Source organism: Mus caroli, chromosome 14 (genome assembly GCF_900094665.2).
Source record: "Mus caroli chromosome 14, CAROLI_EIJ_v1.1, whole genome shotgun sequence".
Lineage (NCBI taxonomy): Eukaryota > Metazoa > Chordata > Mammalia > Rodentia > Muridae > Mus > Mus caroli.
Window position 1 is genome coordinate 18,276,436 of NC_034583.1, and position 26,295 is coordinate 18,302,730.

General features: G+C 52.5%; 1 protein-coding gene across 6 annotated transcripts in view; it reads left to right on the forward strand.

Moving 5' to 3' along the window:
- Positions 1-26,295, forward strand: part of Zmiz1 (zinc finger MIZ-type containing 1) — a 206,056-nt gene that overhangs the window by 139,913 nt on the left and 39,848 nt on the right. The window contains exon 1 of one of the 6 annotated variants that reach the window (XM_029468728.1): positions 4,635-6,651. The exons of the other annotated variants lie outside the window; for them this stretch is intronic. The gene's annotated coding sequence lies outside the window, so the exon portion shown is untranslated. Of the gene's footprint in view, positions 1-4,634; positions 6,652-26,295 lie in introns of those variants that run through there. 6 annotated transcript variants of the gene reach the window in all.

The following is a 26,295-nucleotide window of genomic DNA, read 5'->3' on the forward strand; positions in this document are numbered from 1 at the left end:
CGAAAAACCAAAAAAAAAAAAAAAAAAAAAAAAAGGGTGAGCTGCTAGGGGGCCTGGGTTGCAGCCCTGCCTGGTCCCCCACTTGGCTGGTGTGCATTGTCACATCCAGTCCTTTCCCTATCTGAACCTCACTTTTGTCCTGTGCAAAGTAGGTGCCATCCCCCAGGCTGCCTCGCAGACTGGGAAGTGTACAGTAACGCAAGCAGACAGACAACAGACAGACAGACTGTTCTGGCAAGAAAGGAAATTGCATTCCCAGCTCCAAGGAACTTATGTGGGTCTAGGCCTGAAGCCATCTGGAAACCTTCATCAGGGCTGTGTCCTGGGAGAAGCAATACCTTCCCCCCAACCCCCCTCCCAGGACTGCTGTGGTATGAATGTCTCAGCTGCCTCTGTACCCCTCCCTTCAAAAGCAACTCTAGCAATGGGGAAAGATTCATTAGAGTCCTGACTCATGTGGCTTGCACCCACTACTTCCCGGCCCCTTTGTTGGCCAGTCTGAGCTTCCTGTTCAAATAGGCTTCCTGGGAAATAGCTTGTGTTCTGCCAGACAGCAGGCTGCCAACCTAGTCCCTGGATAGGCAGGCACAGGTAGCCAGGACATGCAGATCTCTGGAGCCTGTGATTAGCCAGTGTACACTCACTCATTTCTTCGCTCCTTCATTAATTCAGGCAGCTATTTTTCTCCTTTATACAAAGAGTAGTTATTACCTTGTAAGGACATATAGATGCTGTCCAAACAGCGTGTATCAGACAAGGATTCCAGTTGACAAAGATCCTGCCTTTTAGCCAGAGAGACAGAATTAAACAAAATAAATACTTGAAACATCAGTGTGGCAAAGCTAAGATAGAGAAGAAGCACGGGGTGAGGTGGGAAGGATTGTAGCTTGGGACAGTGTGGCTGAGGAAGGACTTTCAGTGAGGGGAGACCCTGCAAGAGGGAGCCAAGTCAGGATGGCTAACTCTGGAGTCAGGCTGCGGCAGGGTCAACAGAGGCACTAAGAGGAAATGGATTTAGAGCAGTGATTGGCCACAGAAGCTGAGACCCACATCATAAGCCATAATCAGGACCGAGTCAGCAAGAACCTCTGGAATCATGATGGGCCATGACTTAGATTTCAAAGGGATCACTTCATGGTAGTTTTCTGGGCAACCATTAATAAAGGCCCCAAAACATGTACCATAATGGCATTAACTATCGTGGTTTGGGGGGGGGGGCCAAAAGACCCAAGACCAAAGTGTGGGTCCTGTCAAGCTCCTATGTAGGTACCAGGGAAGGAAGGTTCCTCCAAGCTGCTAGAAGTGTCTTAGCTGGTGCTACGAAACCACTGCAGGCTCTGAAGTCTCCTCGGTCCTTCTCACTCCTCCTTGAAGAGGGTACGTCTGCTTGTTGTATCCAAATGTCCCAAATGCTCTCAAGGACACCAGCCATGCTGGACCAGGGCCCACACTCATGACCTCATCTTAACTTGATCTTCAGTAGTGCTGTTTCTAAATAGGGTTTCCTTCACAGGTCCTAGGGACTTCAACAATTGGGGAAGCATACAGTTCACCCCAGTACCATGACTTCTCAACCTATCTCAACTGTCTTATTTGGGTTTTCACTAGGACCTGCTGTTGGGTGGTCTCACTCATTTGAAGAGGGTGTCTGTCCAGTGTTTGGCTCTTAAACCTCGGCCTCCTGAGTGCCTCAGGGAGTCCAGGAACACAGCAACTCGATTCTTGCTTCTCCTCCAGCCCTGGGGGCAGCTCCCACCCTTGCAGGCCAGGCTCTCCATCAGCAGCAGTGCTACTGAGGGGGTCCTCACAAGTATAGAGCCTTAGTCTGGCCCCCTTGCCAGCTGAGCAGGTAGGGGGCAAGCAGTTCCCTAAGACTAAGGGGGCCATTCTGAGCCAGCTCCTAAATGCCCACCTCACTCCCCCTTCCCCCACCGCCTGCCCTGCAGAAAGCTTTCCTGGATCTCCAATAACCTGGAAATTGTAGGGTTTCTCGGACATGCTGAGTGGAGGTGAGGGACAGGGGCTGGTGTTGTTTTCAAAATGAAATGATTATAGGATTTGGGCAGAAGCCAAATGCAGGGTTCTGAGAAGGCTGCCTGGGTCTGGGATGAGGAGCCATGCTGGGGGTGGGGCGGGGGTGGGTGATTCCTGGAAGGGGCAGGGGATACTATAATGGGAGGAGGGAGGTAATGAGGTCTCCTTCCTGTGTCATCTCAGGTCGAGCTGCCCCTTTCAACAGCAAATAGGCCAAATAGCAAGTTGGAGTTTAAAAAGAGATACTCTAGGAGCAATATAAGAGTTCTGCACACTGTGCTGGCTGTGTGGCCCAGGTGGGCACCATCAGTGCTGAGTCTAGGCATCCTGTGCCAGACAGTATAATGTGCAGCATGTTGAGGATGTATCAAGCCTGAGAAGTAGCTTAGATACTTAGCAAACTTCGCCTGGTCAGTCTATCCCCATTTTACCTTCCATGTGGCAGATAATAACTCCTGACCAAGAGGGTGGTAAGGATACTGTAAGTTAGTGCTCAGGACGTGCTGAAACCCACACAGCAGCCAGCAAGCATTCAATGTCCAGGTGTCAGTAGGAATAGAAGGGGAGCCCAGCCTGGTGGCCCTGCACTGTGTCCCTAGTATAGGCGACCTTTTAGGCTCCCGTACTGGTCACAAGCCAAACATAACCTGTGCCTTCCCTCTTCAAGAGTAAGAGGGACTCATCAGGGCTGAGAAAGGAGAATGGCAGGGGAAACAGTGCTGCAAGGATGTCCTTTGTGTCCTGACCATGCAGAAGGAGACAGAAGCCCCAGGATTGGTGGTTCCCTGAGGCAGAGCCCACTCCTGGAGGTGACTCACACTTAGTGCTGTCATTTGATCCTTAGCTGTCTGTATGTCTGGTGCCCTGTGACCCAGTCTCTTTATGGTGCTCTGGAGCAGCATTCCTTTCTGTCCCCCCCCCCCCCGCCTTGTTCTCTTGTTCTTCTCCATGCTTTCCAACGACCTGGCATCTCCCTGTTCACCCTACCTTCCCAGTTAGTGCCTGAGTACTCAGAAGTGACATCTCTCCAGGTCATCAGAATTCTTGTCAATCCCACTGAGTCAGCAAACTGCCTGGGTTAGAAGTCTGCTCCTTCTCTGGGGCTCAGAACCCAATGCCCAGAATCTGAGCCACATCAAGGCTGGTTGTTCTCCCTCTCCTCGTCTTGAGAGTTTGGCTTGTGCATGACAGGCCTGCCTGCCCACTTAGTTAGCCTTCCTTCCTTTCTTCCTAACTTCCTAATGAATGGCCTTCGAAGCCCCTAGACTTACCACTACCAAAAGAAAAAAGGAGAAAAAGCTGTAAGTGGGAAGTGACCCACTTTTGACCCCTGGTACATGCATCCCAGGTAGATGCCTTGGTCCCTTGTCTTATTGGAACTGATTCTAGCTCATCCATGAGCTGGAGGAAGTCGGTCCTTTGACCCAAGCTTGGGACTGTAGTCTCCTGGCTACATTATCTCCCTTTGCACCCCTCCGCTCTAGCGGGTCCTGCAGGGGGTGGGCTCCCCACTGCCAGAGGATAAAGCATCCCCCGACTCCGGAGCCAGCCAGCCATGCCACAGCACTGTATTTATTGGCGGCTCATCTTCACTCAGGCCCACGACAGGAGTTCAGACCCCCGCGAGAAAAGCCACCCGCTATTGATCCTTCAGGTCTCCGGAGCCTGGCAGACATTCATCAAGGAGCCACAGCATGGGGCTACAGCTCGCCCTTTCATTCTTCTTCCTTTCTTCTACCTCCCAAGTTATCCCCCCCCCCGCGGGGGGGGGGCCGAGGGAGGCGGGTGTGGGGGCTTGCCGAGGTCACTCTGAGAACTGCAGAGCGTCTGGGAGTGGAGTTGCAGGAAGCCTTTGTCTGCTGCCTCTTTTTTGTAGATCCTTATCAAGGCAAGCACGGCGGGGTGGGGTGGGGTGGGGTGGGGTTGGAACTGTGGCTGTGGGCCCTGGGCTTTTGAGCAAATCTTTGGAAGTTAGAGATGTGGAACTTGGAGCGAGTCAGGGAAAGCCCTTCTACAGGAGACAGTGTGGAGTGCCCGCATTTCTGTAGACTCCAATACTAAAAAGAGGCTGCTAACCAAGAGGGCCTTGAGGGATTTGATTCCAGAGAAGAGAGCCTAGACATTAGCAAGTGAAAGGGGCCAGTTTGGACTGATGAATGGGTGCTTGAAAACAATTTGTTTTCTTAAGTATGTAAATATGCTAGTGAAGAGTATTTACTTTTTGGGTTACCTTGGAAAACCCTGAATCTTGTATATTAATTCCATCCTCAGGGTCCCACTCAGGAGCTTCTGAAGTGGGTCCCGAGGAGAACTAAGAGGTAGGAGGACGAGGAGGCAAAACCACGGGAAGCTGTCCTTATCATTTCTAAAGGATTACCGCCACCAAGTCCCTGCCCCTAAGGTGTAAACTTTGCTCAGTTCCAGCCTGAATGTTCACTCAACCTGCAGGAATGATCTTTCATAATCTATGTATTTCAAAATATATGTATATTTTATTTATATATGTATATATCATGTATGAATATGTTTGCCTGCTTGTATGTTCCACTTGTGTGTCTGGTGCCCTCGGACTAGAAGAGGGTGTTGAATTTCCCTAAACCCGGAGTTTCAGATGATTGTGAGCTGCTACATGGGTGCCAAGGAGAGAATTCTGGCCCTCTGCAAGAGCAAGAAACCTCTCTTAACCACTGAGCCATCTCTCCTGCCCCAGGACTATCTGTGTAAAGTTAGTTCTTTCTGCTACTGTGTGCTACTGTTCAGCCGCACTGAACAGGCCCTAAGAATTAGATGAGAATTGTAAACTGTCATTGTACAGAACTTTAGGAGGATGGGGTGTGGGTTCTAGTTATTCAGAGGCTTCCGTGCTTGGATTAATCGAAGCTTGAGCCCTGATAGTGTTAAGTTAGCCTGACACCAGAAAGTAGGTCTTAGGGACGCGTGTGCTTCAGAAATGTGGGCCAAAGTGCCCTGCTCTGTCAGCTGGCTATGCTGAGCAGTGGGAAGGATGGGAGAGCCTTCATCTAGTTTCTTGGAGTCTCAAAACTCTGTGGGGAATGTGTGGAGGGGCAGGGTCTCAGTAAATATCCCAGTGAGCAAATGAATGTCCTCAAAGAAGCCATTATACTACAGGAGATGAGAGTGAACCCCACCTGAAACGTGTGCACAGCAGAATGCAGTCCGTCTGTCCCTCAGCACTGCCTGGAGGTTGCTCCAGGAAGGAGAGGCCAATTAATTTCCTTTGCAGAAGCTGGTTCTTGGGCAAAAAGAAAAAGCCAGTTATGAAGTAGAAATTAATCCATTTAGCCAGCTCCTGGGAGGGGAAAGCCCATGACAACTGCATTTCCAAATGCCATCCCAAAAGTGATATTTCAAGTGGCAGTGGGTGGGATTAGAGCCTGCTAACGACTTCTGTCAAACAAGGAGTAAGAGCCCAGTGTCTAGATAAGTGATTTGTCTTGCCACTTCTGTGGCCCACAGCGAGGCAAGCAGAAACGATGAGGGGCCAGTCAGGAGCTCATACTGGAGGGGCGTGTGCCATAAGAAGGAGCCTCCAAGGCAAAGGGGGTCAAGTCCCCAAGCTGGAGAGATCAGTGTGCAGATGCACAGAATTTAAAGCCGCTCTTCGCTCTTTCTTGAGGGTGAGTGACCGGCCTTTCCTCCTCTACTAATTGAGGCAGTTAGGAGCTCATTCAAACAACTTTCACTGGTGAGTGGGCGGGTTTTGGGGGAGTTTATAAAATAGTTTCTCCCTAGTGAGTGATCTAGGTGGATAGAACCCTCAAAGGAGGGAGGGGATCCGACCTCTGTGGGCTGGACAGCTAATGGGTTTCCAGGGGTGCCTAAGGGGCAGAGGAGTGGGAGGGGCAAGCACGGCTCGCAAGCCTGGAGCCCCCGCGACTACTGGCTGGAAGGAAGAGGCCGCGGCCACCACAGGATGCAGTGTCAGGAAGACCGCAGCACCGGGAGCAGGGGCGGGGCTGTGCACAACAGCCGCCTCCGGCTTCCCTCCCGCCGCCAGCTGCGGGGCACAGGAACTCCCCGAAGTCTGGGAGGCAGAGTGTACGTGCGCCAGTTCACCTTCCCTGGCCCGGGCGTTCCGAGAATCCCAGGGGCTACAGGGACCCCCTAAGCTGGGGGAGTAAGATGCCAAGCTGATGATCTCCGTCCCCACTAACCCGTTCAGAAAGCCCTTTAAACCCAGGTTGCCACTGGATGTCCCCAGCCTGCCCCGCCCCTTACCCGGAGGAGGCCACCCAGGCCCCGCTGCGGACCCTCATTAGCATGACCTCTTGGGAAGATTCACTGGCGGGGGCGGGAGGCACCCGGAGTCAACCGCCGCCAGCGCCTTCCCGGAGGCCCCCTCGGGCGACAGCGCTCCAGGAGCCCACTCTCACAAGTGTTGCTTCCAATTAATTGCCGAGGCGGGGGGAGGGAGAGGGGCCTGGTCGCCGCCCCCGCCCGGAGGCTGGAGCTCCACTGGTCGGGTCGTGCGTTCGCTCTGGCGGCAGCGTGCATCAGCACCACCCCTGCGAGCAAGTTTGAAATGTGAGCTGCCTCCGATCTCTAGTCACTAGTCCCTCACAGTGAAGTGGCTGGGCCGGCGGGCTGCGCACGCGAGTGAGTGCGGGCTGCGGGGCGGGGGTGCGGGCGCCAGGCTCGTGGGGCGGGGAGGGCTCCCCGGAGACGCCGAGACAGGGCCGTTCGCCTTTCATCGTCCTCCCGCGCTCCTCCTCCCTCCCCTCCCCCAGTCGCGGCGCGCCCGGCTTCCCCCCGAGCCCCCGGCCCCACGCGGCGGCACGCAGGCTGGGTGGTCACGCCCGCGGGGTCCGTGAGCGCGGCGCAGCGCAGCGGGCCGTGGGAAGTTTCTCCTGCGCGCCCAGTGCGCCCCCGCCCCCCGCGCGCCCCCGGTTCCCATCCCCGTCCCCGAAGGGCTGTCGCTTGCGCCCGGGCGCGCGGCTGGCTGCCTCCTCGGCGGCGGCGGCCCCATTAGTGGAGCCTCCGCCTGTGATTGGCTTCGCCCGGGAAGCTGGAGACGGGCGATGAATAATTGATGTGTGCGGTGCGGTAGCCGGACAGCGGCGGCGGTGGCGGACGGCAGCGAGCGGGAGCGCGGGAGCCTGAGCGCCCTCGGAGGGGGCAGCGCGCAGCGAGCGGGCGCCGGAGCCGCCCGGGGCCCCCGCGCCGCCGCCGCTGCCGCCGCCCCGGCGCGGAGCGGGGATGCAGGCGGCGCCCGCTGCCTACTCGCAGCCTTTGTTCGGCGCCGGCTGATCCCTGCCCGGAGTCGCTCACTGCGGTCGCCGCGGACTGGGCTCTAGCCTCCGGGGGCACCAGGGCGGGACCGCGGACTGTGCAACTTCTAGGTGAGTGTGGGGCTGGAGGGGTCGGCGCGGGGCGCCCGCGGGCCGGGCCCCCGGCTCCCTCCGGGGCGAAGGGGTGAGTGTGTGTGCATGTGTGTGACAGAGGAGAGCCGGTGCATTGTGGGTAGCACCGTGTGCTGCATGGTGTCAGCCTGAGGCTTGGCCGTAAGAGTGGCTTCAGCGTGCACCAGGCCCATTTTGTTCACCCACAGAGGAGACCTTGGTTCCTCCTCTGGATGGATGGATGTCTGGTGGGTGGGGGACCAGACAGATTTATCCCCACGCCTCTTTCCTAAAGGTGAAGTGCTGGTTCCCTAGCAGACATTTTACAAAGCTTCATCCCTGGTAGGTTTCCCTTTGCAAAAAATCAGAGCTAGCCTAGACCCCTTTGGTTAGAGGCAGTGGCTAAGGGGTTTAACTTAAAGCTACTCCTTTGTGAGAATGCATCCTTGATGCTAGAGAGACCTGGAGGCTTGTATGGCTCTAGGGCTCCCTTCCCAGAGGTAATGGGTGCACAGCAGAGTTCTGACAAGTGTTTACTGGAAAAGCAGCAGCTGCTGCTCCTGCTGCTGTTGCTCCTGCTGCTGCTGGTGATGGTGGGGGTGACTGGCATCAGGCTGTATCCGGCTGTGAGGAAGACCTTGTAGAGAGGTTTCTCAGAACACTGCAAGGGCTAAGAAAGAAGCAGCTGCCAAAGGTCCCCAGCATTTGGCTTTAGTGTTGGTAACCAGTGCATAGATAAGTCCCAGTTCCTGGTTCACCTGGAAGCCAGCTGCAGTAAGACTAGGAGGGCAGATAGGGTTCCTTAGATGGGCTTGGGAGAACATCAGATCTTCCAGTGCGGCTGAGGCATAGCGTGCACTTGACCATTAGGCTTAACTACCAGTGAGCCTGGGCATAGCAGGTGGTTTTCTAAGAGGGAGGTTTTGTGAAGCAGCTGCCAAAGTATTGGTACCAATGTTTCTCAACAGTCCATCCTTACGTGTGGGCTAGAAATCAGACCAAGGAGTGCACAAGGCCATGTCACCAGGAAACCTGGATGGTGTACAGGGAGAGTCCTCCATTTCAGGGGCTCTGGATCCAAAGCTCATCTCCCACTGCACAGTGTATGGAGATTAAGGTCTATATGGCTTATAGTAAGTCTGTTCCATATATATATATATATATATATATATATATATATATATATATATCTTAACCAGGCAGTGACTACCCTGTAAGTAGCTGGAATCAAGTCCCTTCAGGGCTATTTTTACCCCAAACTTCCTTAGTGAGAAACCACCAAACGGCGAAGCTTTGGTGAGAATCTGAGTCTGTGCCGGAAACAACCGCCTGCACAGAGTTTGAGACTTGCTTCCTCAGGCTGCTTGCTCTTACTCTCCCCTGCACAGCCTCCCTCCACGGTGAACACTTCCCCTCACAGACCCCACACACTCCAGAAAGAAGGCTCCCGGTGTGTTTGGGGGAGAGGGGGGGAATTAGTCCAGCCCAGCCCAGTAGGGAACGTATCCCTTACCACCATGCACCCCACTGCCCACCACAAAGCTTGTCAATGAGTGGATGCTCAGTGACTGTTCAGCAAGTGTGTGAAGCTGTAGAAGAACCTTACGGCAGGATTAAAAAGCACTTCTAGATCTCTGTCCACAGGGATTGAGCTCCTACTCACCACCCAACCATATGCAGATCCTAGGAGGTCTAAACTGAGTTCCTGGTGTAGTTAACCAGTGTCCTGCTTTGGTCTTTCTGAGTGGCCCTTGCTAGGTCACCCCCATTGAGGGATGGCTGGTGAGCTCAGAGGAAAACTACCATCCAATATGGTGGCTTCTAGCCACATATGGCTGCGTCTAAGTTTAAACTGATTTAACAATAAAAGTAATACATGTTTAGTTCTTTTAGTTTTCCTCCCAGGTGTTGGGATGGTAGGCATGTGTCACCGAGCCCAGTTTGATTTGTGACTGCTTTTTGCACATAAGATAAGCAGTGTATCAACCAAGCCATATCCCTAGCTGGAATTGGTTTCTTATGCTCAATAGCCGCACAGGCTAGCGGCCACCCTACTGGACACCTTGGACTATAAAACAGCTGTCTTCTAGTGGCAGAAAGTTCCAGTAGACAATGCTGGGTGAAAACTCGAGGTGAGCCCACCTCATGTCAGCATAAGCCTGTTAGATTAGGTTTTCCGTGTGCTTAACAGTTTGAGTCATGGCAGCCTCTGTGTGGGGCAGGCATAGACTAGCCAATGTTTGCAGTTAATACTGGGGTTAAATTTTGCCGGAGGGCTAGTTGCCAGCACTCTGCTGTGCCACAGAGGTCAGCCAGGGGGCACGTATGGGCAGCAGTCCAGGGGCGACCTCCCTGAGGACAGTCATGGTGCCGGCAAGGCGACAGGCTCTGTGAAGTCATGTATCGATCAGACGGTCCTCAGAACAGGCAGTTCTGAACTGGCAGGGCTGAAGGGGAGGGAAAGGTACTCTGGAGCTGGAAGAAGGTGTTTACCTTGCTGGATGTGGCTTGGGTCCCTCAGGAGAAGCCGGCTTCTCCACAAGGAAAGAGACTCATCCCTGGGCAGATAGCCTGGTTGCTTGCTTCACTCCAGAGAAAGAAGGACCAGCAGAGAGAGCCCCAGGGGTAAAGGGAGGTCTGGATACCTGGCAAATGGTACAGCCCCATGCCCCACACCCCCTTGCTGTCCTCCTCCAGGGCCCACTATCCCTGGTATCGCAGCATACCCACTGGGCTATGCTTGCTCTGGCGCTCGCTCCCCAGAAGCCCCAACTGCCTGGGAACCTCTCCAGGGCCTTCAAACAGCAGCTGCCTCCCAAGGGAGCTCGCTCAGGGAAAAACAAGGCCCCCACCCTCAGAGCACATCCAGCTTCCTAGGGAGCTCCTGAGCAGTACGTCTAGGCCTGGAAGGACAGACAGACAACAGCCATTACCTGGGGACGAGAGACCAAGGTCACAGCAGGGCAGGTGTGGGATGGAGCAAGTCTCTTCCCTTACCTGGTCTTCTACAGGCCCCTCACTGAGAGCTGGAAGCTAACAATTGAACTGAGCCCTGCCGCTTTCTTCCCTGATCCTCTACTCAAGCCAGGTAGCACTAGTGACCTGCAGTTCTGTCCCTGTGTAGTCTCTGCCTGGCTAGACCCTGTGCTATCTGAAGGGGTGGCTTTCTACATACCCAGAAAGGGAGTCCTCCAGACCCATCTAGGGGGGCTATTGAAGGCAGAGAGGGGCTTTGTTTGCAATCTCAGTTTACAGCCCTGTTAACAAGACCCTTACAGGGTACCGTGCTGCCTTTCCTTCAGTCTCACTGCCAATGGACCCCTCCAAGAGGATGCCGGGAGCCAAGCCTTGCCTGTCTACACGATGAGAATCCTGGGGCAGGGTTTTGTTGAGGCCTGTTTGTTTCCAGACCCCAGCAGGTTTATCTGCCAGTGGCTGTGCAGGCAGTTCAGGGGGTCCAGGTTATTTTCCTCTCACCATAGCCAGCCTAGCTGTGTCCCTGACTTCCGCTAGAAGCCCACTCTGGGCTTCTCATCTCTTAGACCTGCATAATCATGTGGATTCTTCTGTAGCCCTGCCTCCAGGTGAGGCCTAGCCTAGGGCAACGGCCTGCCTGAGGGGCTGGTCCAGGATAGCCCCGCCTCTGATGGCATTTTACTGCAGTGGGGCGCCTCTGATTGATTTTAGCTGGGATGCGCTCCCCACATACTCTGACACTGTTCAGGATAAACACAATTCCTCTGGCCCAGCCCTCCAGTAATAGTATCTGTACTACATGCAACACGTACTTATAACCTTTGACATGTCACCTTGGGGTGGGGGTAAGGGTGGGGCTGAGGGCTCTGATAGGGCTGCTCTATCTCCTCTGTACGGTGGAGCTGGGGAAGGGAGCAGGAAATGGTGACTTTGGGGCTGGATCAGCCTGAAGCTTCCCAGAAATGAGTGAGCGGGATAATAAATGTCATGTGAGTGAGTGAGGCTTGAGGTGTGGTACTGGATGGGAGGTCAGTGGACCAGGACCAGAACCTCCAGTGGCGGCTAAGTGCCCCATGGCTGAAACCCTCCCTCCCTCATAGGTTTGATTCCCTAGGGCAGTGGAGGAGATGTGGAAGACTTTGGAGCCACTGAGGCTTCTAGAACTACAGTTACCAGAAGCAAAGGTGTTGTAATTCTGCTGTGGAAGAGGGGAGGTTAGCATCCTGCAGCGGGGATGCCCTTGCTTCTGCTGACAAAATGAAAGCCCTCTCTGGTCACAGAGCTCCTGTTTTGCAGTTGTCATGGTAGGGGTCAAAGGCAGTGCTCCACATCTCCCAGAGCTCTGGGAACTTGCTGGAACTTGTCTAGACCTCCCCAGGCAGCTCTCTCAGCTCTCCTGGAGAGAGGGAGGAGAGGGAGAATAGAGATTGTGGCCCTGTAGCTCCTTGGGTCCCAAGCAGGTCTGGGAAGTTTTACTGCAGTGGGGACATTCTCCCTAGACTGGGGCTATGGGGACAGGTTAAAGAGAACACCCTCTGCACCAGGGCTTCTCACATCCTATTTGTTGCCCCAGGATTTAATCCTGTCCCCAAGGTCAGAGCCTGAGGCATCTCATGATTTACAGGACCTTGTCTGTCTCCCAAGAGTTTGACTCTGATTAGTGGAATAGCCATAGACAGAGAACATTCTACAACATCTGGTTCCATCTCTACTTATCCTTAGGAGGACTTTGAAAAATGGTGGTGGTGGGTGGGAGCATCATTCAAAGGGAAAAGAAGCAGCAGCCCCCAGGGCCTGCCTGCTATTCTTTCCTCCCTTCCTCTTGTTCTTCCTCCTTCCCTTCCTCCTTTAATCCCTTCCTTATTCCATCTCTTTCTCTCTCCCCGTCCCCATTCTCCCTCCTTCCCTTCCTTTCTTTTTTTTCCTCTTTGCAATGCTGGAGGTTGAGTCTATGGCCTCTGCTCTCAAGCTAAGCAGAAGGCACTTGGCCTTCTGTTTATTGGTAATTGACACAGTAAATAAAGGACTGGGTCTACCAGATACAGAGTAACTCTTCATGCCTTCTATACTAGACAAAGATAAGACCCCGAGTTGGAACCCTCTCTCATCTCTCAGTTCTGCTGGGTCTAGACCCAGCCCAATGCCACCACCCAGGAAGGTACCTCTGGTCCCCAGCACACAGCAGCATGTGGCACAGGCTGCTGAAGATAGCAGAATAAATTCAGCCCAACACAAAATTGTAGCCACTTAAAACATTAAGAGCTATTTCTGCAATTTGTGTGTGTGTGTGTGTGTGTGTGTGTGTGTGTGTATGTGTGTGTGATTCAGCTATATAGTTTTCAAGTGTAAGCTTTGTAATGACAGTGTTATGTCACGATGTCAAAAGGTTAGACATGCTAGCCGGTGATCACATACCCACAGGTGTCACCTTGCTTGAACGTGAGGGCAGACAGGTTATGTCTGAGGGATGTCAATACTGGGTGCCTCGTTTTTGTGTTACATGAGCAGCCCAGGACACAGGCTGGTGATAACAGGAGTGATCATCTAGGAAGTGAGATGCTTGAAATCCTGCAGAAGCAGAGGGGTTACTATGAATTTGATGCTAACCTAGGTTACAGAGACCATGTCCACAACAAGCAAACAAACAGTAGAATCACTCTGTACAGAGCGTATATGTGTATTTACTTAGGTTCTTGTCCTAAGCTCAGGGTGTCAAGATGCCTTTGGGGTATACAGCTTAAGGAGTCCTTCTCTTTCTCGGGGTCCCACCTTTCAAGGTCTCTGACACAACCCCACCTAGTTATCAGTAGCTAGCTACCTGTGCCTGTTTGATTGTGTTTTTTGTTTTTTAATTTGGGGATTATGTTTTGAGACAGTCTTACTCTGTAGCTCAGGCTATCCTCAAGTGTGAGCAGCCCAGCGTGTGTAGCTGTTTAGATGTAATTAGTTAAAATGAGATGGTTTGGGGTTTTCAGTTCCTTAATTCCACCATTTGAAGTTCTTGGTGGATATCATATTGAATGGTGTAGCAACAACAGCCCAGAAAGACAGGAGGTTCTGTTGGGCAGTGTGGTGTCTTAAGTCACTGAGGGCTCTTGAAGATGTCTTATGAGGTCTGTAGTGGGGGTAGGATCTGCAGCAGGGCCTCAGGCTCACCTGACTGCCTGGCCCCTGCCGCCATCACCACCATCACCCTGACGCATGTAGGCCTCTTAAAACAGGGTCACCCAGGGTATTCCCAAGCCATGTTGGAACGTAATTATGAAACCCACATCTGTAGTTTCCTGGGTGACTTTGGGTAAGTCACTTAATTCATGCTTGTTTCTTGATCGATAAAACATCTGTGCTGCTTGCCTGGCAGGCTGCAGTAGATCACAGGGCTGCGGAGCATTTAGCTCTATGTCTGGGATATAGTAGTTACCCTGTAAATGACAGCTTAACTCAGATCTCTCCTGGAGTTCCAAGCCCGGGAGGTGGGGGTTCTCTCTTGACCCGTCTTGCCCACAGCCTTCTCTGGGCCTCAGTTTCCTGTTGTGTACTACAAGCAGAATCTTGGCTGTGCCCTACAGAAATGCCCATCCCTTCCTTGTGAATGGCCACCACATCTGGGGGGAGTTAGAGGGGTGGTCTGAAACCGTGTGGGGAGGAGCGACGGTGTTCTTGTTGTCTGCTGTCCTGGTGTAAAGCCACAGGACTGACACTGGTGACTGACCAGGGCTGGGAAGCCCCAGCTCATGTCCCAGCTGGAGAGGAAGTACCCAAGTGCTGGCAGCCGCTTTCATTTCCTTCCTGAGGCTTGAGCTGGGTGGGAGTCTTCATGAGGTTCCTACGGCCCTCACATTTTTCACACGAGCATTCCCTTCTGGGATCTATGTGTGGCCCATCAACATCTGGAAGCCCACGCTGAGGTGATTCTTGCTACTCTGTACACCTAAAGAGGGTGGTTTTTTTCAGTGGGAAGGAACCTGGTCAGTTCTGACGAACCATTAACTCTTCTAGCTCTGTAACAAGTCTCTGTACTTGCATATACCACCCTCGTGTTCCTCAAAGGGAGAGGCCTCTTACCCAGGCACTGTACTCACAGCCTAGCCACAACCCCTCTCTCTGGTTTCCTCCTCTGCAACTGCGCCATTGCTTAGCACTGATTCCCACCTTCCGTTGAACCTGAGGAACCTGGGTGCCTTGCTTGTCCTGGGGCCCACCAGGCCTGTTGCTGTGAGAAACCTTAGGAGAAAGGTTTGTGTTTTCTCTACAGGGACTTAAGGATAGTCAGGGTGTGCATGCTTTTGTTTTCTTTCCAACCACCATCCCCCAGTGTTCCCAGACAGTCCCAGGGATGCCCTGGCAGAAGTCAGCACTCAACACATAAAATCCCTGTCCCACCCACTGGGCCACACATGGCTGTGACCAGTGGGTCTCCAGTGACTAGGGAGGTAACTGGAAGCAGAAGAAGCGCCCAGACAGCTTCAGGATGTGAGAAGGACCAAGGGCCCTTCCGCTTTTTCCCTTGTGGGCACAGCACAGGGTCTGTCTCTTTCCTGGTCCTGCTGCCACCCAAAGGCCCAGCGAGCAGTATTTTGGGATACAAAAGAAATGCCACTACCAGTTTCCCTGCAGCCCACCCATCTGACCTAGAATCAAGTCTCACCAGGGCCAGGCTGACCAGGGCCTGGTAATCCTCTCAGCTTTTTGTACTGGGCTCTCTCCAGAAAGGGTTTCAGTGACTTAGGTAAATCCCTCTTGTCCAGTGGGCGCCCTGGGACCATTTTCTCTGGAGTTACTTCTCAGGTTTTGGGATCTCCCACCTTTAGGCATGCCCCATGGACTCTTCCCTAAAGGAAACCCAGCCCCTAGAAAGGCCCATTCAGACCAGCTTCCCTGGTCCTGGGTCCTGTTAACTGAAACTGTGCCGTCCTCCACTCAGACTACCTTAAGCTTGTAAACATCAGTAGTGTGCCACGGTCTCAGCTGTGCCTGCCCAGGGTGTGTCTCTGACATTCTGCTGGGGGCCCAGGCGGCATGCCCTTTCTGTGGTGCTTACTCTGACACATACCTAGTTCCCTCCACCCTGCCTGCTGCTACTGCTTAGTACTCTCCACAGCTGTGGCTCATCCAGGTTTGTGTGTTCAGCATCCCGGTAGGTGAAATGCAAGCAAGTATGTTTTTGAATGTGTGAATGAACAAAGAACAGGTTCTGGGTGGGGCCTCTGCCTTCTTGGGAGTTGAAAGTCCCCCCAGTGGGACTGCAAAGCCCATGATGTGCAGGGTAACACTCGTACCTGGAGGCGAAGTGGTTAGACCTGTTGCCGAGACTGCATGCATGACACATGTGTTACATGTGTTTCTGTGTGTGTATAGGACCATGTGTGTGTGTGTATAGGACCATGTGTGTGTCCTTATAGACCCGTAAAGGACATTTCCAAATTGACTCATAGATGAGGCTCTGGGGTGGTGTTCTTGTGAGTGTCTGCACACTTGTGTGTGACCAGTGTGCCTAGCACAAAGGATGCAGCATGTAGGTGTGTCAGTGGATACCGACGGGTAGGGGCTAGGATGAGCTACCCCTTCCCCTGTGCTGGCAAACCCTGAGCCATGCCCACAGGAAGGCAGACCTGCCATTCCAGTAGAGTATTTCTAAGGGTATTGTTCCCAGAGGTAGCTCTCAGGACAGGAGCAGAAAGCTAGGGTGACTTCCTAGCCTGCCCCATCCTTGGGAATCTGATTGTATATGATTCTCTCAGGCCTGAGGGAAGGGAATGGCTTCTCCTTGGCACCCACGGTTACCTCTGCCATCTCCAGGAATAGGAAGATACTGTGCACGTCATTACAGTTATCTGTGCCGAGATACTTTTCACATTTTCTTAGCAGAGCATCTGGGCATCCAGCAGAGAGGGCTTCTCAGTTCCTCTCCTCCCTGCTTGGCGCCAGAATTAAAGGACCCTGGAAAGACTGGTCTCTGAGCCCTCAAAGTGCAGTCCCTCCAGTCACAGCCACCTGGGTTACGTCTAGGGTAGAAGGATCTCTCTATGGTAATTCAGCGTCTCACCTTGAGTCCTCTTACCACCAGGCACAAGGAGGAACAACACCCGTGTGACCTTATCTTAAAACTGACTCAAGCTCCTGATTGCAGGTTGAGGTCAGAGGTTACCGGCTACCTCCACAGCTTCCATGATAAGCTGACACAGTAGGTGTTGTTAGAGCTCTTCAGAGTCCAGAAGGGACTTTCCTGCCCATGCCGCCCTCTCTCCCCAGAAAAGGAGGTATTGTCATGGACTAATGGAGCGTGTGGAGCCAGGGAGTTTGGGCTGTCAGCAAGAGTGAAAGCTCTCTAGCTTTCTCACTTCTCATACTGAGTCTCCCACACCATCAGGAGACCCTTGCAAGCCATATCTCCTATTCCCTGAAACTGTCCCAAAGAATTGGAAATCCAGATAACAGAATTTTTATTGGAGTCTGGGACTTGGTTAGGAACCCATGTATTAAGGAGAGGATGACCCCAAAAGATCATACTCATGACACTATCCACCATGACCCCAAAAGATCATACTCATGACACTATCCACCATGACCCCAAAAGATCATACTNTCATACTCATGACACTATCCACCATGACCCCAAAAGATCATACTCATGACACTATCCACCATGACCCCAAAAGATCATACTCATGACACTATCCAATATGGCCCATGTGGATGCCCTGGCCTGTTCACAGCAAGGGCAAATTTAGGGTCTGAACCCCAAGAGTCTGATGGGCTCTGGGGTGGTCCTCTCCATTCAAGAATGGGCTGAAATAGTGGCTTGCAATAAATTTAAGAGAAAGTAAATAGGAGCTGGGATGTGGCTCACTGGTAGAGCACTCATTCATTCCTAGCATGCTCAAGTTTGAGTCCCAACACTGCGCATATACAAACTCAAATTATTCCATGATCTCAGGACCCTGGCTACCTTTGTTGTGACAGCATGGGACACAGAAGCCTAGCACTCAGTCTGTGAAGAAAACCATAGAATGAGGTGGGTGGCCTTGAGCCCAGGCTGACATTGGTAAGGCAGCTAGAAGCATACTTCTGTGTGTGTGGTTTTAAAAAGATGTGTTTGTTTGTTTGTTTGTTTGTTTTATATAAGTACACAGTAGTTGTCTTCAGACACACCAGAAGAGGGTGTCAGATCTCACTACGGATGGTTGTGAGCCACCATGTGGGTGCTGGGATTTGAACTCAGGACCTTTAGGAGAACAGTCAGTGCTCTTACCTGCTGAGCCATCTCTCCAGCTCTGTAAGCCCACTTCTTTCCAACTAAGAACTTGCTGAGCCAAAGGAAAGCTGCCTGTGACAGTTGCCCAAAGCTAGCCTGAGCTAGGGCCATATATAGAACCAAGTCTGGGGGCAGTCAGAATGGTGTCAGTTGGTGCCATGGGGTTCAGTGGATGAAAAAAGCCTCCTCAGAGAAGAGTCCAGGAATGTTTCCCTGAGGGCTTTGGAACCTAGTGGGTCTCCCTATCCCAGCCTTCGGTCCAGAGTTCCATGGTCTCTTCCACTCTTGCTTTGGAGGAAGAATGTGCATTTATACAACCATCTACCTTGCAGCCAAGCTCAGCCTGGAACATCCAGGTTTGCCTGAGCTGTACATGACAGCTGGTACCTGCTCGTGCTCTGAACGGCTGTTGGCCTCCAGCCTGGCTGGTTCTATCCTTCTGTGCCTTAAGGTGTCTGCCACAGCCTTGGAAGGTATTGCTCCTCCCCCATCCAGCCCAGGGCCATTCCCTGTGGCCTCTGGGAGGTTCAGGTTTCTACCCACCAGGTGGGCAGTTCCCCTCATTCCCCCCAAACAGCAGCTCAGCTCACAACACTGCCCTGTTCCTGCCACCTGGACCCCCAGGTGCCATCTGCCACCTTGTTTCAGACAGCAGGTAGGCGATCTCAGGGCAAGGGCAAGAAGAAACCATGTAGACCTAGGATTGAAAGGCCTGAGGCTCCAAGCATAGTGCAGCCAGTAGCCCACCTGCTCCCTGGCATCTGCATTTCCTCTGCCTCTCTGTAGCTCATAAATGCAGGCATGAGGATGGATGTACCAAAGAGCACCCCCACCCTCCCATGGGTCCCCATCCTCACCTCTTACTGTATGACTGTGGAGTCCCTCTGGACATCTCTGGATCTGAGTGCCAGACCAGTTCTTAGACTGTTCAGCAGGGGCATCTTGCGTCTCTCTCAGCTTATTCATCTGCTGCCTTCCTGCTGCCCCCGGTGCCTGTGCTTCTGAGACAAGGGTGTCTTTGAACCACCTTCCCCCACATTGGGCTGCACCAGTTAATTTCATCTTCCTCGGGCTCAGACATAAACCCTCCCTCCCCCACCCCTGCACTTCTTGGATTTAACAAGCCTGCTGGAAAACAATAGTGATTTCCACATCGATCATAAACAGAAGTGATTACCATACAATTATGGCCTGAACCATCAGCCTGGATGCAATCACAGAGCCGTGTTGTAAATCGGAAGACAATTGCCAGCAGAATTACCCCCAAATTGGTTTAAGTGGCAACAAAGGAGTGTTGGCATTTTGGGGAGGGGTGTGAGAATCCTGGTGGTCTTGGAAGCAGAGGGTCTCCCGATGGGGTGCTCCCCAGTGCCTTCTTGGAAATTAAGGGCGCATAGCTACCCGTCATTTTTTCTACACTGTTTTCTCCTCTTCAACTGCTGCTCCTTGACTGTGTCGGCACAACTTGTTGTAAACTTGTTTATACCAATGTGTGAGTGCCTAAGTATTCCTTGAACCTGGGACACTGTAAAGAGGTGGACCTTGCGCGAGGGAGCAATCTGGGAGCCTACTCACCTGTAACCCCTCCTCCCAGCATCCTTTTCAACTGTAACTCACCAGGTCAGCTTCTCTGTCTAGGCTCTTCTGACCTGACACTTCACCACTTCCTTCCTTCTCTTTCCCTAGCCCAGTAGTGGACTCTCAGGCCTCTCCCATACATACCCCGTCTAGGGCAGCCATTCTGGCTTGCAGGCAGCCTCAGTAGTCCAAGCCTGCTCCTTTCTAGTGTGGTTTGTGAGAAGTCTCTGACAGCAGGGATGCCTTTAGGTCTAAGTCTCTCTGTGTGTGTGTGTGTGTGTGTGTGTATGTGTGTACTATTAATCTCCAGTTCTGTATGTGTGCCCGTGTGTCTCTGTCTCTGTCTCTCTCTCCCCTCCCTCCCTCCCTGGTATCAGACTGCATTTAAGTTCCTAACAAGAACAGTCTGCCTGTGGTTGGTAGACTCAGGTTGTGCCAGGTGGAGCAAAATCCACCTTGGCAGTGACTGCTTGGCACGTCTTGTCCGATGCTCACAGGAGGGTTCAAGAATACTTGTTACTTGTGCCTGGGTGTATGATTCTAAAAGCTGCCAGATGAGGTGGGTTGGCCAAGGCCATACCGTCCATCTGTGGGGATTGAGGTCATCAGACAGACATTCTATAGCTTGTCCCTAGTTGCCATCTCTCCAGGCCTGAGGGCACACAGTGATCTTTGTCTGGTACTTGACCTGTGAATGACCTTAGACAGTTCTCAATGGTGAATAAACACTTGCTCTTTTATATCCGTTTGACTCCAGTATTGTGGAGGAATAGTGTGGCTTCCTCCAGGGGCAGCCTGAGGGTCAGAGTCAGGCCCAGACTTAACCAAAGCCACTTTGAGCCCCACCTACCCACCAGATAGCAGAGCTGGGCTCACTGGTGTCTGGGAAGCCAGAGGCAGCATATCTTCCATGCTAAGCCTCAGGATGGAGTCCCATCTGTACCTGGTACAACTAAACATTATGGTGGCTTCTCCAGCTCTGTCCTAAACTGCCAGGGCTACAGCAGGCCTAGGGTAGAGGGAGGCAGCCACCACCAGCTTTGCTGTGGCATGGGAAGGCTGGCTGTGTAGCCTCTCTGTACAGAACAGGTAGCCTCTAGTCCTGCTGACTTTCTCCTAAAGTGCCAGGGGTCCAATTGGTGGGAAGACAGGGCTCAAAGCCACAGAGACCCAGACCAGGGTTCCACCTTCACCATGGTGTGTGGCTTGTACCATCTTTACCTCTGAACCACAGCTTGGATTTAAGTAGGGGAGTATCCCACCTTGTTCGATTATAATGACCCAGTAGTAGGAGTGCCTGTTCCAGGCTCTTCAAATGATGAATAGCCATCTCTGGCCTGAGATCCAGAAGTGCAGGATCCAGGCTTTGTGAGCATTTGTCTAGGGTCATGTTCTGCACTGGGCACGATGAGGACCGAGCTTGCTCTTCACAACAGCTGCTGGATCTATGCTAGGCAACAGGAGGCAGGGGCCCTAGGTGAATTCAGTGAATTAAGCTTAAATGAGACTTAAGCTCAGCTCCCCTTGCAGGGCCATGGGTGAAGTACTCCACAGCCACGTGTGACCCTGCCTCTTGGTTGTGGGCAGCATAGATCTATCTAGAACATTTCTCCAGTTGGGGAAATTCCATGGCAGTGCTGGGCTATGCTCTTGAACCGTTTCCCAAGTGTGACACTCGAGGACAGGGTGGTCTCAGATGGAGGCAGGCTGGGACACAGGCAGGTACGCCAGACGCACTCTGCCCTTTCACCAGTGTAGACCCTTCTCCTGCCATGCCACTTCCATGGGCTCACTGAAGGCAAAGCCTGCATTCTCTTCCTGGGTAATGTGAGGTGGGTAGGTGTTGAACCAATGTCGGATGAATGAATGAGTAGACGCCACCTGACGCAAGGCTGGGACAAACTTGACTCTCCTCCGGATGGAATTAGCATGGGGTGGGTAGAGTCGGCCACTGAGGAGTGATGGATGGCCCTTCTCTCAAGATAAATGTGGCAGTCAAGGTAATCGGATCGTGTGTGACGGTCTAATTTGTAGGCGAGGGTAGGAAGCGCCCTGCCGCCCATATTAGTTTAATCAAATGCCCGGTATCTAAGTGGCTGGACCCAGATGATGGATGACAAGAGATTCGTTAAATGCCGTTGCCCTGTCGAGTCAAGCTTCCCGAAGCCTCACCAGACTCCTGAGCTCCTCAGTTTGTTTCTTCTTGCTTGGTTTTATCTGTGTGGAGCAGGGAAGTGAGGCCTGGGCTCTTTCTGTCCTGGGTTCTCATGGAGGCTGAAGAGGAGGCCAGAAGGAGCTGACATGGAGTCTCCTCATGAGAAGTCGACTCTTCCCAGAAGTCTGAGTCATTGGACATTCTTGGGGAGTCAAGCTGTTCATCTTGGGCTTCTCTCTTCTGCCTCTAGATGCTCTCTCCTTTATTTCAGCCAGCTGGCCTTTACATTTCCTCCTTCCCTCCCTCCCTTCCTTCCTCCCTCCCTCTTTCCTCTCTTTGTTTTTATACTGCTAGCTGTCCTGGAACTTGCCACATAGACCAGGTTGTCTTAGAACTCCCAGAGATCCCCCTGCCTCTGCCTCCCCAGTGCTGAGTGAGGCTAAAGGTGTGTGCCAGCACACTGAGCTCCTATTTACTTTCCTAATGGGACATTTCAGGGCTAGTTTTTCTCCATGTTGTATGGCAGCTGGTCAGCTTCCCGTTAGTGGTGGAACCTTCCCCAAGAGCCTTCTGTAGCCCTTAGATGATGGAGTCTTCCTGTCTCATCATCTGGACAATGTAGAGTGTGTGTGTGTGTGTGTGTGTGTGTGTGTGACTCTTGTTCCCACTACTCTAATTGTATGCATGCATGGCCTCTTCAGAAGGACAACAGGGAGGTGGATCAGGTATTGGGAGAACTGTGGAGCCAGCTCCCTCTCCCTGCCTGTGTGAACGTCTGCTCTACAAAGAGATATATCTATGTACTTTGTACATAAGTAATTTTTCTCCTTCAAAGAGTATAGAACCCCCTGCCATTTGCTCTTGCTGGTTGTCCTTTGGCAAGTCTCTCAGTGTCTCTGGAGGCCAGGAGACTAGACTTAGTGATCACCGATTCCCAGCACTGTCAGGACGGCAAAGAAAAGGGGGTGTTCTGATTTGTCTAGCATATGCAGCTGACCTTCTGAGGACACAATGCCTGTACGAGCTGGCTCTTTTAAGGTCAGAGAAAGAAGCCGTTTCATCCTCAGGTTCTCCCTCAGCCCGGGATCCCAGGAGAGTCCAAACTGTGAAGTCTGGCTCCAGCCTGCTGACCACCATCCGTGATCCTGTGGCCTTGCTGGGTTGCCCATTGTCTAGCCAGGCCAGCCCCTCAGGCCTCAAGCTCGCCCTGTCGGTGCCCGCTCAGCCTGGCCAGCTGGCCGTCCAACCCCAGCCCCTCCTGTCACTGTGCTTTCGCCTCAAGCTCCATTAATTTTCATGGCCTCCATCAGAGGCAGAAGGCAAAAGCTGTTTCCTGCAGAGAGAGAGAACAGGAGCTGGAGGGGTGGAGGGAGGGTTGTGTGGAGTGCTGTGTGATGATTGAACACTGCAGAGGCCTAAACAAATGACAGTCGCCTCCTCCAGAGGCTCTGAAGAGAAACCAGGAGCTGGGACTGACTGCACAGCAGATGGCCAGGCTGCTGTCTGCCTTGTGCCTGCCCTCCCTCCCCCATCACATCCTGCCTTACCTGGGGCCCGGCTCCTTCGATCCCACAGCTGACTCAGCCCTATGGCCACAGGATGCAGAGTCCTCAGCTCCACTCAGCCAGCCCACCAGCTGTTGATGGTGGCCCAGAGAGCTGCTGGGGACAGACCCAGGTCCCCAAATACAACACCTTCAATCAGAGGACTCCAGAGGCAGAGTCACTGGAATAGAGTCTGACCCGAATCAAGTTTTCCACCTGTAGCTCTTCCATCATGCCACTAGAACACCTGTGTAGACAGAAAAGGTCACCTGTAGGTGAGGCAGGTGCATAGCCCACCTGGGCCTTGCTCCCAAAACTGGCATAAAACCAGGGCTCCACCCACTCCTGTCTCCAGCCCAGGATTCTTCTTCTGAGAGAGTGTGTGTGAGGTTGAAGAAGCTCTGCAGCCCAAGGTGGAAAGGTAACCCAAAGAGGGGTTACAGAGCTGGTCCTGAGAGCGCCTGAACATTAAGTCAGTGAATAGGAGAAAGGAGAGAGAGCCTCTCACATCCATTCCTGAAGTCCTTGAGAGCATTTCATGCTGCCGGGCCCAACAGTGCTTCTCAGAGTGAGACTGGACAGCGTCACCATCACCATAACCTGATGGAAATGCAGATTCGTCAGCTCTGTCCTGCTGCATCCGAGATCCCACAGTTACGGGAGTCTAGGACTTGTAACCAGCCTTCCAGACGATTCTAAGGATTGCACTAGAAGAATGTCTGGCCAGGAAATCCAGATGGTTCAGTCTTGCTCTGGGATTTCCTGTCCGGGACATACGGGACATACTGAGTGTTACATACTGGCCAGGGGTAGCCAGGAAGCCCCACCCCTGGTGTCAAAAGAATTACTTTCACTGCAATGAGATGACAGGATGTTTTAAAGAAGTCCATAGAGAATTATATCAAGTTTAAAAAGTAAAACAATAACAACAACAAAAATCTCTGTGCCTTCACCACCCCTTGGTGTGCCATCCAGAGTCTCTGGGAGTTGCTTCAGGTGGTATCAGTCTAAAACCAAGAGTGTCTATGACATTCTAGAACATGTTCTGGAATGTTTCTCCAGGGTGTGAAAGGGACCCCCTGTGGTTTAGGGAAAAAAAATCCAGTGGCATAAAGAGGTCAATCAGCTGTTTTCCTGCTGCAGACTGTTAACCTACCAGCCCCGATGGGCACCTGGAGAGGAGGTGGTCACAGCCAGACACAGATAGTCCCTCACCCACTATCTCCATTAGGCTTTTTCGGAAGAGGCACGGAATAGCCAGTCAGGGAAGGCGTAGAAATGAAACTGTGCTCTCATTTGTTGAGTAGAAGACAGCCACAACCACGTAGCTCTGCGTGGAGAACTCACTTGAAGACTGGGCAGGAAGGAACCTCTAACCACCCCTGCTTGCCATGTTTGGAGCCCCTGGACTGAGAGGTCTTCTAAAGAAGAACAGCTGTGTGTCCCAGAGTGACTGCAGCTGACTCCATAGCCCAGAGTTGGACGGAGGAGGCCCTGTCTGCATTTTGCACGAGGATCCTGAAAGTCTGAAAATGTAACCGGTTAGGCATCTGGTGGGGGGATGGTGGGCGAGGTGAGGGGTCAGAGGCCTAAAGACAGAGGGCAGATAGGACAGAGTCTGGCCAGTAGGTGTTCCCTGAGTGTGCTCGAACCCCGTAGTGAAGGGTGTGGGGCACTCTTGAGTGCTGCCTCTCCATCCTTGCCACACCTGTCACCATGTCCCACGCCCCTTGAGTTTTGAGAACTGCTTGGATTGTTCCTTTGTTGATACAAGTTTGCTGTGGGGCAATCATCTCACCAAGACTTAGTCATCCCAGAGAGCCTCTATGTTGGTGTCATGAGCTCTGCCATTTGAGGGGCCTGGGAGTGGTCACCAGCTGCTTGCTGGTTCCCCTAGGATTGGATACAGTGTACAGCTGGGTTGCTCAGCACATAAAGGTGTGATCTACTGTCATCTGGCTGTCGGTGTGGTGAGAATTGGGGATTCTGTACTATCTAAGGAAGAAGTGGGGCACACTCCAGCCTCTTACCTGGAGGAACCAGACCGTGAGTTTCGCTGACATGTCTCAGAGGTTCCCCAGGGACAAAGAGATTTCCATAGGACTTCCTTGCCCCCCCCCCCAATTCCCTAAGTTTGAACAGAGGGTAGTGGTGTTTTAGCCTGTAGGAGAGAGCATGTTCAGGAAGGAAAATGGATCTTGAGGCTGTCCCTGCTGCAGCTCCACGATCAATAAAGTCTGTGTGTCTGTGTGTGTGTGTGTGGGGGGGGGTGTCTTCTCACCTTAGGGACTCAGGCCAATGCGAGAGCATTCTGGTCTCTCAGACCATCTGACTACATCCCTTTTACTACCGTTGCCACCTCTGGGCTATCCTTGGAATTTTCAGGTGTTCCTTAGGACAAGAAGGAGTTGCAGGGGCAGGTGGGGAGTCCTCAAATAGCCCAGTGTGTGTCCTTGAGCACCAAGGAGTTCTGCCCTGGTGGAATCCATGTCTTCCCAGGCTGTGGAGAGAAGGTTGTTTTGGGCGTAGGTCCAAGGCTCTAAATGGAAGACTATAGTTACCTCCCTCGTCCCTCCTCCCCTCCCCATCCCCTCAGAGCTGCTTACTTTGTTTCTGTGGCTGCACATTGTGGTAGTGGGGGTTAAACCCAGAGCCCTATGCTAGGCAAAAGTTCTACCACTGAGCTACCATCCCCAGCACTTGGATTACTGTTATTGTACTGTTATTGTTTTGTTTTTCAGATAAGGTCTTGTGTGGACCAGGCTGGCCTCAAACTCAAGAGAAACTGGCCTGCTTCTGCCACTGCCTCCTGAGGGTTGGGACTAAAGGCCTGTTGTCATTTGTGTTTTATTTTTTACGTTTCTATGTTTGTGTGTGGAGATCAAAGGACAGCTTGTGGGAACCATTTCTCTCCTCCCACCATTTGGGTCCTGGGATTTGAACTCAAGGTTTTTAGGCTTGGCACCAAGCATGATCACCCACTGAGCCTTCTCACTGGTCCCCCATGCTTTGTTCATAAAGCTCTTTCGTCTCCTACTGTAATGGTCTGCAATCCCTAGCCAGCAAATGGCCATCCCTAAAGCCTAAGAAGACAAAGGTCACGACCTGCCCCACACTGAGCAGTGGCCTGAGTCGGGCTCCTGACTTCTCCTGGGTAGGAGCTGGAGCTGTCCACCCACAGGAGGATCTATGGGAAGACCAGGGAGCCACTACTCCAAGAGGGACATCTCCAGAAGTGGCTCTCTGTCAGCTGTACTGAGCCAGCTTGCCAGCTTACTTCCCAAGCCTGTCCTCGGGTCCACAGTACTTTGAGAGGACACTTTGTAGAGATGAAACCATCCTAAGGGTAGGGCATTCTCTTCCTGATGAACATACACCCTTGACTTGGCACTT